The sequence below is a fragment of the Rutidosis leptorrhynchoides genome, chromosome 8 (assembly GCF_046630445.1).
Source record: "Rutidosis leptorrhynchoides isolate AG116_Rl617_1_P2 chromosome 8, CSIRO_AGI_Rlap_v1, whole genome shotgun sequence".
Lineage (NCBI taxonomy): Eukaryota > Viridiplantae > Streptophyta > Magnoliopsida > Asterales > Asteraceae > Rutidosis > Rutidosis leptorrhynchoides.
Genome location: NC_092340.1, coordinates 100794784 through 100812464, shown reverse-complemented (window position 1 = coordinate 100812464; position 17681 = coordinate 100794784).

Below are 17681 nucleotides of genomic sequence, written 5' to 3'. Positions count from 1 at the left end.
CCCGTTCTTATTGATTAAAAACGTTCCATATTAATTGATTTCGTTGCGAGGTTTTGACCTCTATATGAGACGTTTTTCAAAGACTGCATTCATTTTTAAAACAAACCATAACCTTTATTTCATAAATAAAGGTTTAAAAAGCTTTACGTAGATTATCAAATAATGATAATCTAAAATATCCTGTTTACACACGACCATTACATAATGATTTACAATACAAATATCTTACATCGAAATCAGTTTCTTGAATGCAGTTTTTACACAATATCATACAAACATGGACTCCAAATCTTGTCCTTATTTTAGTATGCAACAGCGGAAGCTCTTAGTATTCACCTGAGAATAAACATGCTTTAAACGTCAACAAAAATGTTGGTGAGTTATAGGTTTAACCTATATATATCAAATCGTAACAATAGACCACAAGATTTCATATTTCAATACACATCCCATACATAGAGATAAAAATCATTCATATGGTGAACACCTGGTAACCGACAATAACAAGATGCATATATAAGAATATCCCCATCATTCCGGGACACCCTTCGGATATGATATAAATTTCGAAGTACTAAAGCATCCGGTACTTTGGATGGGGTTTGTTAGGCCCAATAGATCTATCTTTAGGATTCGCGTCAATTAGGGTGTCTGTTCCCTAATTCTTAGATTACCAGACTTAATAAAAAGGGGCATATTCGATTTCGATAATTCAACCTTAGAATGTAGTTTCACGTACTTGTGTCTATTTTGTAAATCATTTATAAAACCTGCATGTATTCTCATCCCAAAAATATTAGATTTTAAAAGTGGGACTATAACTCACTTTCACAGATTTTTACTTCGTCGGGAAGTAAGACTTGGCCACTGGTTTATTCACGAACCTATAACAATATATACATATATATCAAAGTATGTTTAAAATATATTTACAACACTTTTAATATATTTTGATGTTTTAAGTTTATTAAGTCAGCTGTCCTCGTTAGTAACCTACAACTAGTTGTCCACAGTTAGATGTACAGAAATAAATCGATAAATATTATCTTGAATCAATCCACGACCCAGTGTATACGTATCTCAGTATTGATCACAACTCAAACTATATATATTTTGGAATCAACCTCAACCCTGTATAGCTAACTCCAACATTCACATATAGAGTGTCTATGGTTGTTCCGAAATATATATAGATGTGTCGACATGATAGGTCGAAACGTTGTATACGTGTCTATGGTATCTCAAGATTACATAATATACAATACAAGTTGATTAAGTTATGGTTGGAATAGATTTGTTACCAATTTTCACGTAGCTAAAATGAGAAAAATTATCCAATCTTGTTTTACCCATAACTTCTTCATTTTAAATCCGTTTTGAGTGAATCAAATTGCTATGGTTTCATATTGAACTCTATTTTATGAATCTAAACAGAAAAAGTATAGGTTTATATTCGGAAAAATAAGTTACAAGTCATTTTTGTAAAGGTAGTCATTTCAGTCGAAAGAATGACGTCTAGATGACCATTTTAGAAAACATACTTCCACTTTGAGTTTAACCATAATTTTTGGATATAGTTTCATGTTCATAATAAAAATCATTTTCTAAGAATAACAACTTTTAAATCAAAGTTTATCATAGTTTTTAATTAACTAACCCAAAACAGCCCGCGGTGTTACTACGACGGCGTAAATCCGGTTTTACGGTGTTTTTCGTGTTTCCAGGTTTTAAATCATTAAGTTAGCATATCATATAGATATAGAACATATGTTTAGTTGATTTTAAAAGTCAAGTTAGAAGGATTAACTTTTGTTTGCGAACAAGTTTAGAATTAACTAAACTATGTTCTAGTGATTACAAGTTTAAACCTTCGAATAAGATAGCTTTATATGTATGAATCGAATGATGTTATGAACATCATTACTACCTTATGTTCCTTGGATAAACCTACTGGAAAAGAGAAAAATGGATCTAGCTTCAACGAATCCTTGGATGGCTCGAAGTTCTTGAAGCAGAATCATGACACGAAAACAAGTTCAAGTAAGATCATCACTTGAAATAAGATTGTTATAGTTATAGGAATTGAACCAAAGTTTGAATATGATTGTTACCTTGTATTAAAATGATAACCTATTGTAAGAAACAAAGATTTCTTGAGGTTGGATGATCACCTTACAAGATTGGAAGTGAGCTAGCAAACTTGAAAGTATTCTTGATTTTATGTAACTAGAACTTGTAGAATATATGAAGAACACTTAGAACTTGAAGATAGAACTTGAGAGAGATCAATTAGATGAAGAAAATTGAAGAATGAAAGTGTTTGTAGGTGTTTTTGGTCGTTGGTGTATGGATTAGATATAAAGGATATGTAATTTTGTTTTCATGTAAATAAGTCATGAATGATTACTCATATTTTTGTAATTTTATGAGATATTTCATGCTAGTTGCCAAATGATGGTTCCCACATGTGTTAGGTGACTCACATGGGCTGCTAAGAGCTGATCATTGGAGTGTATATACCAATAGTACATACATCTAAAAGCTGTGTATTGTACGAGTACGAATACGGGTGCATACGAGTAGAATTGTTGATGAAACTGAACGAGGATGTAATTGTAAGCATTTTTGTTAAGTAGAAGTATTTTGATAATTGTATTGAAGTCTTTCAAAAGTGTATAAATACATATTAAAACACTACATGTATATACATTTTAACTGAGTCGTTAAGTCATCGTTAGTCGTTACATGTAAGTGTTGTTTTGAAACCTTTAGGTTAACGATCTTGTTAAATGTTGTTAACCCAATGTTTATAATATCAAATGAGATTTTAAATTATTATATTATCATGATATTATCATGTATGAATATCTCTTAATATGATATATATACATTAAATGTCTTTACAACGATAATCGTTACATATATGTCTCGTTTAAAAATCATTAAGTTAGTAGTCTTGTTTTTACATATGTAGTTCATTGTTAATATGCTTAATGATATGTTTACTTATCATAGTATCATGTTAACTATATATATATCCATATATATGTCATCATATAGTTTTTACAAGTTTTAACGTTCGTGAATCACCGGTCAACTTGGGTGGTTAATTGTCTATATGAAACATATTTCAATTAATCAAGTCTTAACAAGTTTGATTGCTTAACATGTTGGAAACATTTAATCATGTAAATATAAATCTCAATTAATATATATAAACATGGAAAAGTTCGGGTCACTACAGATAGCGCCCAAAACGATTATAGCAACGCAAATCCCAAGGTGCACAAGATCGACTATTGTCACACCCTCAACAACATGCGAGCGAAACACGGCTATCGCATCACCAATCACACAACATGGTCCTTACGACCCTACCATTGGCGTATAAAACAACCAATAGTTCACACATCCAACACATGAAGGCTGGCCGAAACTACATGCGCCTTAGTGAATCCACACCACACGCAACTCACTACCTCCACCGCACAACAATCGGGATTGGCCGAACTACACGCGCCCTAGTGAATCCGAACTACACGGGGGTCACTTTCCCAATAGAATGACCGCATCCACACGTGTCATTGTGAATTCGAACTACACGAGACTCACTTCCTCAATATAATGACCGCATTCACACGTGTCATTATGAATTCGAACTACACGGGACTCAGTTCCTCAATATAATGACCGCATCCACACGTGTCATTGTGAATCCGAACTACACGAGACTCACTTCCTCAATTTAATGACCGCATCCACACGTGTCATTGTGAATCCGAACTACACGAGACTCACTTCCTCAATATAATGACCGCATCCACACGTTTCATTGAGAATCCGAACTACACGAGGCTCACTTTCTTAATATAATGACCGCATCCACACGTGTCATTGTGGATCCGAACTACACGAGACTCACTTTCTCAATATAATGACCGCATCCACACGTGTCATTGTGAATCCGCATCCACAAGTTATCCACCTCCCAAATCTCAACACATGAATGGTACTCCCATTCCGATAACGTTATACCATACCAATATAACACTACTCCCATGGTGAAGTTAGCGGACCGAGTCAACGGCCATAACCCACCAATCACATACGCTCTTTGGCCTCAATCAACGAGTAGTGTAACATCGAGCACTGCTACCCCATAGTGAATCCTAACGGAATACACTAACCATCTGTCCCAAACAACAAGTATATACACATACTTAGAAACATTCCACTCACATCAAAAATCTTTGCACACGCATCACACGTACGTGTACACAACGCCACCACAATCGAGCAAGAAACTCCTATATCGCACATAGGCACAAAACAATAATTCTCTAGAAGAGAATCCGGCACGCACATCCCTTAACCGAGGGATCTCATCTTGCTCGTCAAATACGTCCATTATCTCTCAAAGAGATTCACCACATTACCACCTTGGCGGTAATTTAAATCCAAAACCATAAGTACAATTTATTCCAGACCGTACTTTTACCACAATCGACCAACGTAGGTCTCAACGCTAGCTCCGAATCCATACGAGCATCGTCCAATATCAATACACTAGAACATCTTCATACGAGAGTTCAAACTCCCCCACTTAGAACTCCGTTCCATAACCACATCATCATAGTACCTTGCTCCAACCTTGAGCGCATGAAGGATTTTAACCTATCCTTAAACACTTCGAACGAAGAGTTCACCACAAATTACACAAACTTTAATCTTGCAATCATCCAATTGCTATACTTTGTTAAATATTTACCTAGTCACTCATGTACCTAAGGGTTTCTCTCCGGTACCCTAAGTACAATGTAACCGTAGCACCATCGGAGTCGAATACCACGCTAGTAGGTATGAAAGAGGCACCTAACATCGCGTCACGTAGACTCCATTACCAACACACGTCGAGATCAAACACTCGATATTTAGGGTTTTATCCACCCGTCGAACCTCATAGTTCATCAACTTCAACACGAAAGCAAACACGCGCTAACAACCGAACACCAAAGCCCATGCACATGGCTTAGTAGAGACAATTCCCAACACTAAGGAATGCTTGGTCGCACCAAGTCTTACGCCCTTCCTCCGTCAATCCATACACCACCATAGGGTAATTCCATTAGGAACGTCACCCATAACAATTTCATGCACAACACAATGCATTTAACAAACCCGAATTCATCGCCACATAATAAATAATCAAAGGACATTTTTATTAAAACGAAACGTACATTAACGTCTCCTTGCCGCACCGGTCCCCGCTAACTCGGGACATTCCGACTTACGATGTCCTTCCTCTTGGCAATTGAAGCACACCGTGCCATCACCCTTTGGCACCGAACATTCCCAAGACTTGTGACCCCTCACGCCACAATTGTAACATCTAGACGCACTAGAATCCGATATACTCGTCCGTGTATCACCCGTGCTCGCACTTGCACCTTTAGTTCCCTTACTTGGAGCACCATACGAAACAACCCTTTTCTCACTTGAAGGTTCACCGATCTTTGATCGCGAATACGATTCGAAACCCCTAGCCACAACGAATAATTCCGCAAATGATTTCGCGTGACCTCTGCTAATTTTGTTCTTCAAGTCATCATTCAAAGTTCGATAGAAATCTTCCATCAACAGACGATCATTCCCCATATGCTCCGGGAAAAAATGAGCCTTCGCCATAAAGGTCGTCTTGAGAGTATTCAAATCCATATAACCCTGTTGCAAATTTCGCAACTCATTACGCAATTCCATCAAATCGGCTGAAGTCCGGAACTCATCGAAGAATTCCTCCTTAAATTCGTCCCACGATAACCCCATAAACGGTTTTCCACCGACAAGATCAATCTTACTATCCAACCAATCCTTCGCCCTACCCCGCAACAAGCTAGTAGTGAGTCTTGTCCTCTTCTTGGGAGGGCATTCAATAGTGCAAAAACACCCTTCGACATCCGAGATTGATGTGCGTAGAGGTGTATACAAAATAGTTATATTTTTACAAGGAAATACTATTAAATACGATACAATTTTACACAAGTTATTTATTTATTTATAAAGTGGATATACCTAAACCTTGCTACAACACTTATAGGCAGTGTACCTAATCGTACAGTAGTGTAGTTTTTAGTAAGTCCGGTTCGTCCACAGGGAACTCGCCAAGTTTAACGCTATATTTTTTTTAACTTATAATTGTAAAAATGAAAAAATATATATAAGTAGTATTATTATTATAAAAGGGGAATTTTTACCGTTTAATGACCGGTTTGTCGATTTTAAAACTTTAGTCGCAGTTAAAACCTAATGTAAAATATTAAATATATAAAAGACTTAATTTAAAGCGTAAAGTAAATAACGATAATGAAATTGTGATAAATAAAAGTGCGATAAATAAAATTGCGATAATCAAAAAGTACGATAATTAAAAGTGCAATTAAATAAAATGACAGTAAATAAAAGTGCGATAATTAAAAGTGCAATTAAATATGAAATAAAGGAATTATGCTTATTTAAACTTCCGTAATCATGATATTTGACGTGTTGATTTTAGTTTATTCCCATGGGTTAATTGTCCTTTGTCCTGGATTATTTGATATGTCCATACAGTTTTGTCCATAATAGTCCATCAGTCATAATCATAAAATGCGGAAGTCTTCGTCAAATTATTCTTATTCCCGAAGTCAAATATTCCAACTAATTGGGGATTCGAATTGTAACAAGGTCTTAATACTTTGTTTAATGAATACACCAGGTTATCGACTGCGTGTAGTCCAAGGTTTTACTACTTTGTTAACAATTACACCAATTACCCTTGAATGTAATCCACCCCTGTTTTAACTAGTCCATTAACTATTAATCCAATCCCGTGTCCGGTAAAATGAACAATTATTGGTATTTATAGATATCCCGCCCACCGTACCCAGTCAAGCGTATGTGGTTATATATAAATACGTCAAATTATAAGTCTATATATTAAATTAACAAGGTATCGTTAAGTTAATATAAAACCCATTAATAGCCTATAGTCTAATTTTCACAAGTGTCGTTCTTTTATCCAAACCCCAATTATGGTACAAAGCCCAATTACCCAATTTTAATATTTAGCCCAACATCACGATTACTTCGGCTTAAATAAGCATAATAATAACTTAGCTACGAGACATTAATTTAAAAAGGTTGAATATAACTTACAATGATGAAAAATAGCGTAGCGTTACACGGACAGAATTTCGTCTTACAAACCCTTATTTTTATAATTAAAATTAAAATTAAAATTATAATATATATATATATATATATATATATATATATATATATATATATATATATATATATATATATATATATATATATATATATATATATATATATATATGTTGAGATTGAGGAGAAGAAAAAGATATCTAAAACTGGCCAAAACATGCGAAATTTATAGATGTGGCCTGATACTTGGAGCCATGCGATCGCATGGTTTTTACTCTTCCAGGCCATGCGATCGCATGGCCAGCTGGGGGAGTTCACATGTCTTTGTTTTCTTTCTTTCCGACGGTATTTAATATAATATATAAATAATTTATAGAATTATTTAAATATTATATTATATTTGTGTGCATAGTTGACTTGTAATTTTTAGTCCGTTGCGTCGAGCGTTAAGAGTTGACTCTGGTCCCGGTTCCGAATTTTCGAACATCTTTGCGTACAATTTAATATCCTGTACTTTGCGTTTTGCGTCTTGTACTCGTGTAATTTTGAGACGTTTCTCATCAATAATTTGAACCACTTTGATTGTACTTTGTACTTTTTAGCTTTTTGGTCGTTTGCGTCTTCAATTCGTCGAATCTATCTTTTGTCTTCACCTTTTATTATTTAAACGAATATCACTTGTAAATAGAACAATTGCAACAAAAAGCTTGTCTTTCTTGAGGGATAATGATATGAAATATATGTTCATTTTTAACATTATCAAATATTCTCACACTTGAGCGTTGCTTGTCCTCAAGCAATATTGTCTTGAAATAAAAATACTAGAATCACTTCTTTATTCTTCACAATTTATACATCAGTGATTTTTATATGGCGGTATGAACAATGGTAATAACGATGTGGTTTACAGTCCCACATGACTATGAAAAATTAGATCCTTTAGGAAATTGGATCTTTATGAAAATATTTGATCTTTTGAAAATACAATCTAGCTTTTACCCTAGATAAGTTTTCCGGAATAACCCTTCACCGGTGTTTGCAAAATGTTTTTGTGGGTTTGGTGGGTTTCAGATTTGAAAATTTTAGCTCAAAACTTGCGGTTTTGTGTCACTCACTTGCTAACCTTGTATTGGGAAAGCAACACGTCCAGTATACTTGCTCCGTATATTACCTTTCGGTAAACTACCATCCGGTTATAAAGAAAAGCATTGAACAAGCAACTGTTAAGGCAATGTCCCCTGACATGCTTTTAATTATGGTCTATAACGTGTCGGATGCAATTACTATCCTTGGTAGGAGCAATAGTAAAGCTCACCTTATAGTTTTTCGGTCTGGAACAAGGTCCTGTCTTTGACCATGCTATGCAACCACCGTTCTTACGGTTGACACCCGATTTGGTTCAGGTGACCTAATGAATTCCAGGTGAATTCCTAGGATTTTACGTTCAATGGTAATGAACGCATTAAAAATGGGTTTTCAGAAAACAAATCGGTTTGTAATTTTGATCAACATATTTTCTCGTTCAAGCTCGAGTTTAGATATCATCGAATTCCATGAGTTTGTAATTCTCAATCTTTAAAAGTCAATCTCAAGGATTGAGTAATATCAGGCTTAAAAGCTGATTTTTTTGATCTTTAAGGAGATTATCCTTTCTGGGGGTCTGATTCATTAGTCTTATCAAGCTAATTTGCACGGCACCCTCCCCATTTTACGAGACAGATCCTCTCATGGTTAGGATAAGTCTGACCACTTGGCGACACTGTTTGATGCTGAGGTCCGTGGATTTCCAGCTGATTTTCGAGAAAACTTTTCAAGGTTTTTCGTAGACTCTACAACTGGTCTGGACGACAACTTCCTGGCCTAAATCAAGAAGCGCGTGTCTTTTTCGAAAGACTTTACTTCCTTTTAATAATGGAATTGATTCATCGTGTAGATCCATCTTTCTTTCAAATATCTTACAATTTATCGGGTAAAACGGTTAATTTTGTCCAAAACAAAAATATATTCAATTATTTGTACAAAAATATGTGATATATGTTTTAAATAACTTGGTAAATTTTTCCCATACTTGGCTTTTTATTTTCCTTTCTTTGCCTTTTTATTATCCTCTATTCCATTTTAAATGAATTCTAACATTTTGGGTTGTTTTTCAATTTTTGTCCTTTCTGAGGTAACAATAATTTCGGTGTCAACACCTAGTTTTATTATTCATAAATATGTATAAACATGATTTTGAATTCATTTATTTGAAAATTTTGAAAATTTTACTAGAATTGGGTAGTCAGTATATAAGACTAGGGCTGTTCTTTATAATCAGAGAGTACTAGATTCTAATACAACTACTGCGTTACTAGTATTTTTAATGGTAACCAAGTGTATAAGTTAAAATTTTAAAAATCCGAAAGAATATAACCCCTTCCCACACTTAAGATCTTGCAATGCCCTCATTTGCAAGAAATCAGTAACAATTTAAATTATTGAGGGTGATTAGCGTAGAAAAATGATTAAATTTTACCAAAGTTTCCAAATATATTGGCGTTTGTTTGTTGAATGATAAATGGTGCACATCATTTGTTCATTCTGTCTTGTTGTTACATCACATTTGTTTTTCCTTTTGTCGTCAAAATTAGTAGCTTTTGCTGAACTTAATGCCAGTCTTTGAAAATGCGCTGTTTTACCCTGTTGTGTACAATTGACAATATACATACATACAAATAATAACATGCATGGTAATTTGAAATGGGACTTAAAATCCCACTTTCAAATCAAATATGAAATATTAGTACAACATAATAAAAATATTAAACATTACAATAAAAGTATCAAAATATAATGTGTTTAAACATAAATAAATAGAAATAATAAAAAGATAAAAATCATAGAAATCACCAACAGGAACTATATCAATCTGGATAGGGGTTCCAGTTCATGTCGTCGTTCAGGTTCCATGGTTGGTGATAGGTGTACTGGTAGGCCTGGTTAGGGTCATAGAGAGTAAATGGTGGTCTCATCTCGGGCTGGTGTGGAGGATAGTAAGGGGATCGGGTCGGTACGTAGTGATCCTGAGGTGATAGCCGACCCATGATCTGGCGCTGATGATAGTCCCATCTATCATGCTGTCGTTGCCTAGAATGCTCGTACTCATTCTGGGCTTGCCACTGCTCCATACGAGTAAATCTCTCCTCGTTTGTCATTTCTACCTCATCTACACGCTGGTAGACGTCATTCATAGCCTCCCTAATGACATCCCTAATGTCATCCGCTTCCTCCATTTCCTCATCTGAACCTCTCTCTACCTGAGGATGACTACCAACATAGGGTATTGCCTGATTGCGTCTGCTTTTTAATACCTTAGCACCCTGATAGACCCTTAATCCTAAAGGCTCAACCTGTTCCCCACATTCCAAAAGTGGACCCCCTTGATCCCTATCTACACCCAAATACTCTCCAATGAGAGTAACAAAAATACCTCCTCCTATTATTCCCCCTTCCTGTATTCCTTCTACCATATTAGACAAATAAAAACCAACACAGTAAGGGATATTAACAAAGCCTCTTGGGTCTCGAATACACTTTAGGTAAAATAAATCATGTAAGGTCATTTTCTCCTTATTGTGACCTCTCTGTGTAATCAAGTTAGCCAAAAATCTATGAATTATACGAAGCTCGACTTTGTTAATATGTAAGTAGGAGTGTTTTCCTCCCAGCGTAAAAACATTATAATCTGACATACGCCTCCAGACGGCGTTCGCGTCAAAATTGCTATCTACCCTTTCACCACGATAAATCAAATTCATACAATCGGTTAGTAGTAATTCACCAGGAGTATATATCTGCAAAGCCCTGGCCATGTCCAGCATGGACATCCTGTACATCCTACGGCCAAGTATAAATCTAAGAAAACTTCTATCATCTAATCTATCTACATCTGGATTTAACGCTATAGTACTCATAAGCTCAATCCACCATTCCTTATATACAGGTCTACGAATGGTGAATAAACGTTTCCAATCGTGAAAAGAAGAGCTGCCATACCTTTGGATCAAATGTTGTCTAACTGAGTTAGCAAGTTGGACCCTTTCCAAAGGCTCCCAATCGATTACCCTTGGCACTTCTACATTTTTTTGTATCAGTTTGAATTTGTTACTTTGATATGTTGGGTAATCTCTCTAGCTTCTATCGAATCTTAGATTAGGATGCAACGTGTGTTCAGGAATCTTTGGGTATTCTACTGGCGGATGCATCGGAAATACTATGAAGGCATCAACAAATTGTAGCGGATCATAATAAGGTACGTGTTGATCAGGTTGATGTTGTTGTTCATGTTGTGGTTCTTGTTCGGGTTCTGGATCGTATTGCAATTCTGGCTCAGGTTCCGGTTGTGGTTGTCTAGATGATGATGATGCACCATCAGTATTAGTAAATCTCTGCAAAACACATTAAAATCCAAATATGCATTAGTGTTAGCAAAATAACAAATTAACACAATTACAATAACATGTTTAATCAAAATTAAACTTATACACATTTTCATAATTTTTACAATTCTACACTTTTTCAAATAAGCATATATGAAAATGTTTACAAAGTTCATAAGCATTTAACTCAAATAACATGTTAAAACAACCATTACTAGCAATTAAACAAGTTTCAAATGTCATTTATATCAATTTAATCAAGTTCATGAATTTTATACCTAAAAAGTCCACTTTAATTCTCAAAAATCATGTTTAGGATCAAATTTTGAATCATTTAGCTACCTAAATATGTTACACTACTTAATTTAGCAATAATTCATGACAAAAATCGGCCATAACCTGTTTATATCAAAAAGCCCCAAATTGCTCAAGAACACAAACCCTAGATTCCTAAAAATTTTGAAGTTTTTGGCTTCAAATAATGTTAAATAGCATCAATCTAGGTTATACATGCATAATATACTAACAATTTAACACTAATTACACTAGAAATTAACAAAATCAAATTAGGTAAAATATAGCTCAAGAACAATAAAAATCAAATTTAAAGAGGTTTAGGGGTGAAATTGTTACCCTTCTTGATAAACTTCTTATCAAATTCATGATTAGAGCAAGAAATTTGACGAATTATGGTGAAGAATTGCGAATTTTTGAGTGTGTTTGGGAGAATTTTCGGGTATGTGTGTGTGTTTTGTGTTGAAGATAGACCAGTCGACTGCCTTTTTGATCCTGGCCAATTTTTCAGCTCCATGCGATCGCATGGATCTGAAGGCCAAATCCCATGCGATCGCATGGGGTCCGGGTACAGTTGCTTTTTGCTTTTTTTTAAGATAAAAACCTTACACTTTTTAAAACATATAATTAAATTAAAAATTAAAATTTTGTTTCTTTTTAGGATGAGGGCGTTTCGGAACGATGTCCTAGTCCGTCCGTCGACAAAATTTTAAAATTTGTCATTTTTAAGCGCGGTTTTAAAAGCAAAGATTTTTGGGTTTTTTAATGTTTTTGGTATACTTTAATTCAATAATATTAAAAATAATGATAATAAAAGTTCTCGTCCCTCCCTTGGGTAGAGCAATTTCGGTTCAACGACCTAGTTTTCAACTCACGACGAATTTTAAAAATCATATTTTTAACTTAGTGAAATAAAGTAAATTTTTGTTTTTAAATTCACACCAAACTTAAATTTAAAATGCATAAAATTAAAAATTCATATTAAAATTAAAAATTCACACCAAACTTATATTATATTTTTGTTTTTATACATACAAACTTATATTAAAAATATTAATTTTTTAAATATTTAAAAAAAACTTAAATATATTGATTTTAACAAGTTTACAATATTAATTTAATATTTATATATTAATTTTAAAAACAAAATAAAAATAAGAAATTAAAAATCTTTTTGGTCTTTTATCCCACTTTAATCAATCAAATATTATCAAAAATATACGCCCCTTTTTTCGGTAAAGTAATTTCGGCTATATTACCTAGTTTTACTCTTGACGAATTTTTGAAATATTTTGGGTTGATTGATTAAAGATATTTATACCTTAAGAATAAACGGTAAATTTCGCAGTGATGTAAAATTTTTTTTGTATGATATCAATAATTTCGGTTACGCATACCTAATTTTATTGAATACCAATTTAATACTTTATAGCGAACGATTCAGTGTTTATTATCAAAAGGTTAAACGCAATAAAAAATAAAAATTGTACATACTTACCTGTGAGAAAGAATTCTCAGAGACCTGCTTTAGCCGACTCATAAGAGAGTCATGTGATTTGGTTCTCCATAGCTACGTAAGCATAACCTCGAATCTTCAATATCTTTTCTTCTAAACATATAAACGGTCCTTCTCTTCATAGAGTAACAAATTCGATATTTGAATATGTTTGATTATTTGAACATTTACCTTCGTGTGACCATTTTTCGCATTTATAACATCTTTCAAGGTGTCGTGCTCTTCTTTTTGTTGCGGATTTTGATTTTCCTTTTTCAAAATGTATCTTATGATGATCTTTTCTGAGTTCTTTTCTTACTCCGTCCATTTTTTCTCTTATGAATGATACCAGTTCACTCAGAAGTGTGTCATTATTACGTTTAGTAATCATAGCATGTAGCATTAGACCATGGTTCAAATCAAAGGAATTCTTCATCTCGTAAAACCTAAAAAAAATAAAAATTCAGAATGGGGGGGAGAAGACTAGTTCTTTAGGGTCTGCTAGGGAAAGACCATTCGGATTCCATTCTTGAGAACTACACGAAAACAGAATATCTAACTCTAACAGAAATACATATTACCCTAAAAAGATTCGAACCTCCCCACACTTAGTTAGATGTGGTGTTAAAATTGTGATTAACGTTATTTTCAATTGGATCATCAACTACTTGTATATCTCTGACTTTTGCTTCAATCCATTTGTTGATTTCCTCTGTAACTTTCACAAATTCAACTAACATTGCCTTTTCTTTTGGCGATAAATTGGATACTAATCGGTTACATAACTTAAAGTTTCCCTTAATCCTAGCATCGTGAATCCGTTTATAAAGTTTCTTCGTTGAACTGTTAAAAACGGGTTCATCTAATTTCGTATCATCAACGGGGTTCTTTGTGATCGGATCATCATTAAGTGTTTTTTCATCTTCCCCACACGTATGTGTTTTTATTGGTCTAACAGTTTTGGTTGGTGGAGATATAAACTTTCAGTTCACAAAGGTGATCGATTTATCACCATCCCTAAGTGTCATTCTACCTTTTCTTACATCAATGAACACCTCGGTGGTTGCTAAAAATGGGCGACCTAAAATTAGAGGAATATCAAGGTTTTCCTCCATATTAATAACTATGAAATTTGAAACAAAGGTCAAACTTCTCACGTTAACAAGTAAATTATTTGCTATTCCAACCGGGTGTTTAATGGTTAGGTCAAATGATTGAACACCTATTTTGGTTGGTTTTAATTTTCCCATACCTAATCTTTTGTATAAGGAAAGAGGCATAATATTTGCACTTGCTCCTAAATCTGCGAGTCCATTATATATAGCACCATCATTAAGCAAGCAAGAAATGATAAATTCGCCCGGCTCTCCTGCTTTAGTAAGTCAAGTTGGTTTATAAACCTTTTTCGGGTGTTCTTTTCTTGGTTCTTTCACTTCTATTTGAACTTCTTGTTCACATTTTTCTTCATTTCTTGGAATGGGAGGTTTGTATAAGAATTCTTCTTCATCACTCCAATTTGAATCCTCCCTATTTTCCAATTTTGATTTTTCATATGTTGTTGATAACATATTTATGTTTTCATTTTGAAGGTTTTCTTGGGTGGTGAAATTATGATTGACTTCATTGTTAACTTCCATCGGACCATGTATGTAATGTTTAACTCTGTGACCATTAACTTTAAATTCAATTCCATTTGAATTTATTAACTCTATTGTTCCGTATAGGAAAACTCTTTTGACTATAAATGGTCGAGACCATCTTGATTTCAATTTTCCAGGAAATAGCTTGAATCTTGAATTGAAAAGAAGAACTCTGTCTCCTTCTTTAAATTCTTTTGAACTTCTGATTCTTTTATCATGCAATTTCTTCGTTCTTTCTTTATAGATTAACGAATTTTCGTATGCTTCATGTCTTAATTCTTCTAATTCGTTTAGTTGACTTAATCGTAGATGTTCGGCTTCATGTAAATCAAGATTACATGTCTTTAAAGCCCAAAATGCTTTATGTTCAATTTCTACTGGAAGATGACATGCTTTTCCGTAAACGAGTCTAAAAGGTGTGGTTCCAATTGGAGTTTTGTAGGCTGTTCTAAAAGCCCAGAGTGCATTCTCCAATTTCATGGACCATTCCTTCGGATTTGATCCTACGGTTTTCTCTAGAATACGTTTTAAAGCTCGGTTGGTATTTTCAACTTGTCCACTTATTTGTGGATGATAAGCGGTTGAGATTTTATGAGTTACTCCATATCTTTTGAGAACTTTCTCAAGTTGATTGTTACAAAAATGAGTACCCCGATCACTTATTAAAGCTTTCGGTGTTCCGAACCTTGCAAAAAGACGTTTTAAAAAGTTGACTACAACTCGTGCATCGTTAGTCGGGAGAGCTTGTGCTTCCGCCCATTTAGATACATAATCAATGGCAACGAGAATGTAGAGATTATTATGAGATTTTGGAAATGGACCCATAAAGTCAATACCCCAAATTTCAAATACTTCACATACTTGAATAACATTTTATGGCATTTTATCACGTTGACTTATTTTTCCGGCCCTTTGACATGCATCACAGGATTTGCAAAGAAGGTGTGCGTCTTTGAAAATTGTAGGCCAATAGAATCCAGCATCGTAATCTTTTCTTGCTGTAAGTTGAGGCCCATAATGCCCTCCTGTTGGTCCTGTGTGACAATGGTTTAAGATTTTACTAGCTTCATCTCCGAATACACATCGGCATATTATTCCATCGGGACAACTTTTAAATAAATGTGGATCTTCCCAGAAATAGTGTTTTATATCACTAAAGAATTTCTTTCGTTTTTGGTACGACAACCCTTTTTCAAGGAATCCACATACTAAGTAGTTTGCATAGTCTGCAAACTATGGAATTTCATTATAATCTATCTTCAATAGATATTCATCAGGAACGTTATCTTGTATGACCGATTCATTTAGAACTTCTAATTCGGGATTTTCAAGACGAGAAAGATGATCAGCGGCGAGATTTTCTGCTCTCTTTTTGTCTCGGATTTCAATATCGAACTCTTGTAAGAGTAAGATCGAATGGATTAATCGTGGTTTGGCATCTTGTTTTGAAAATAGGTATCTAAGAGCAGAATGGTCGGTATAGACCACCGTTTAAGCTAGAACGAGATATGAACGAAATTTTTCAAAAGCAAAGACAATAGCAAGGAGTTCTTTTTCAGTAGTTGTGTAGTTCATTTGTGCTCCTTGTAACGTCTTACTAGCATAATATATAGGTTGAAATCGTTTTTCAATCATTTGTCCTAAAACGGCTCCCATTGCAAAATCACTTGCATCGCACATTAGTTCAAACGGTAGATTCCAATTTGGAGTTATCATGATCGGCGCATTAGTGAGTTTTTCTTTAAGAATATTAAAAGATTTGATGCATTCATCTGAAAAGATGAATGGAGCATCCTTTTCTAGGAGTTTATTCATAGGAGTGGCAATTTTAGAAAAATCTTTTATGAAACGTCGGTAAAAACCGGCATGCCCTAGAAAACTCCTAACTCCTCTAACATTGGTGGGATGTGGAAGTTTAGCAATTACATCTACTTTAGCTCTATCCACTTCAATTCCTTCCTTTGAAATTTTATGACCAAGAACGATGCCTTCTTTAACCATGAAATGGCATTTCTCCCAATTAAGTACTAGATTTGATTGTTCGCATCTAATAAGAATTCGTTCAAGATTAACTAGACATGTTTCAAATGTATCATCGAAGACTGAAAAGTCATCCATGAAAACTTCCATGCATTCTTCTATCATGTCGTGAAAAATCGCCATCATGCACCTTTGAAAGGTCGCAGGGGCGTTGCAAAGTCCAAATGGCATGCGTTTATAAGCAAAAGTACCATAAGGGCACGTGAATGTGGTTTTCTCTTGGTCCTCGGGTGCTATTGGAATTTGAAAATATCCGGAAAAACCATCAAGAAAACAATAGTAACTATTTTCGGCTAATCTTTCTAACATTTGATCAATAAAAGGTAAGGGAAAGTGATATTTTCTGGTGGCGTCATTTAATTTTCTATAATCAGTACAAACACGCCATCCTGTTACAGTCCTAGTAGGAATAAGCTCATTTTTTTCATTTGTGATGACAGTCATGCCACCCTTCTTAGGTACGCATTGAACTGGGCTTACCAATGGACTATCAGAAATTGGATAAATTAAACCTGCATCTAGCAGTTTAATAATTTCTTTCTTAACAACATCTTGCATATTAGGATTTAGTCTTCGTTGGCGTTGCACATA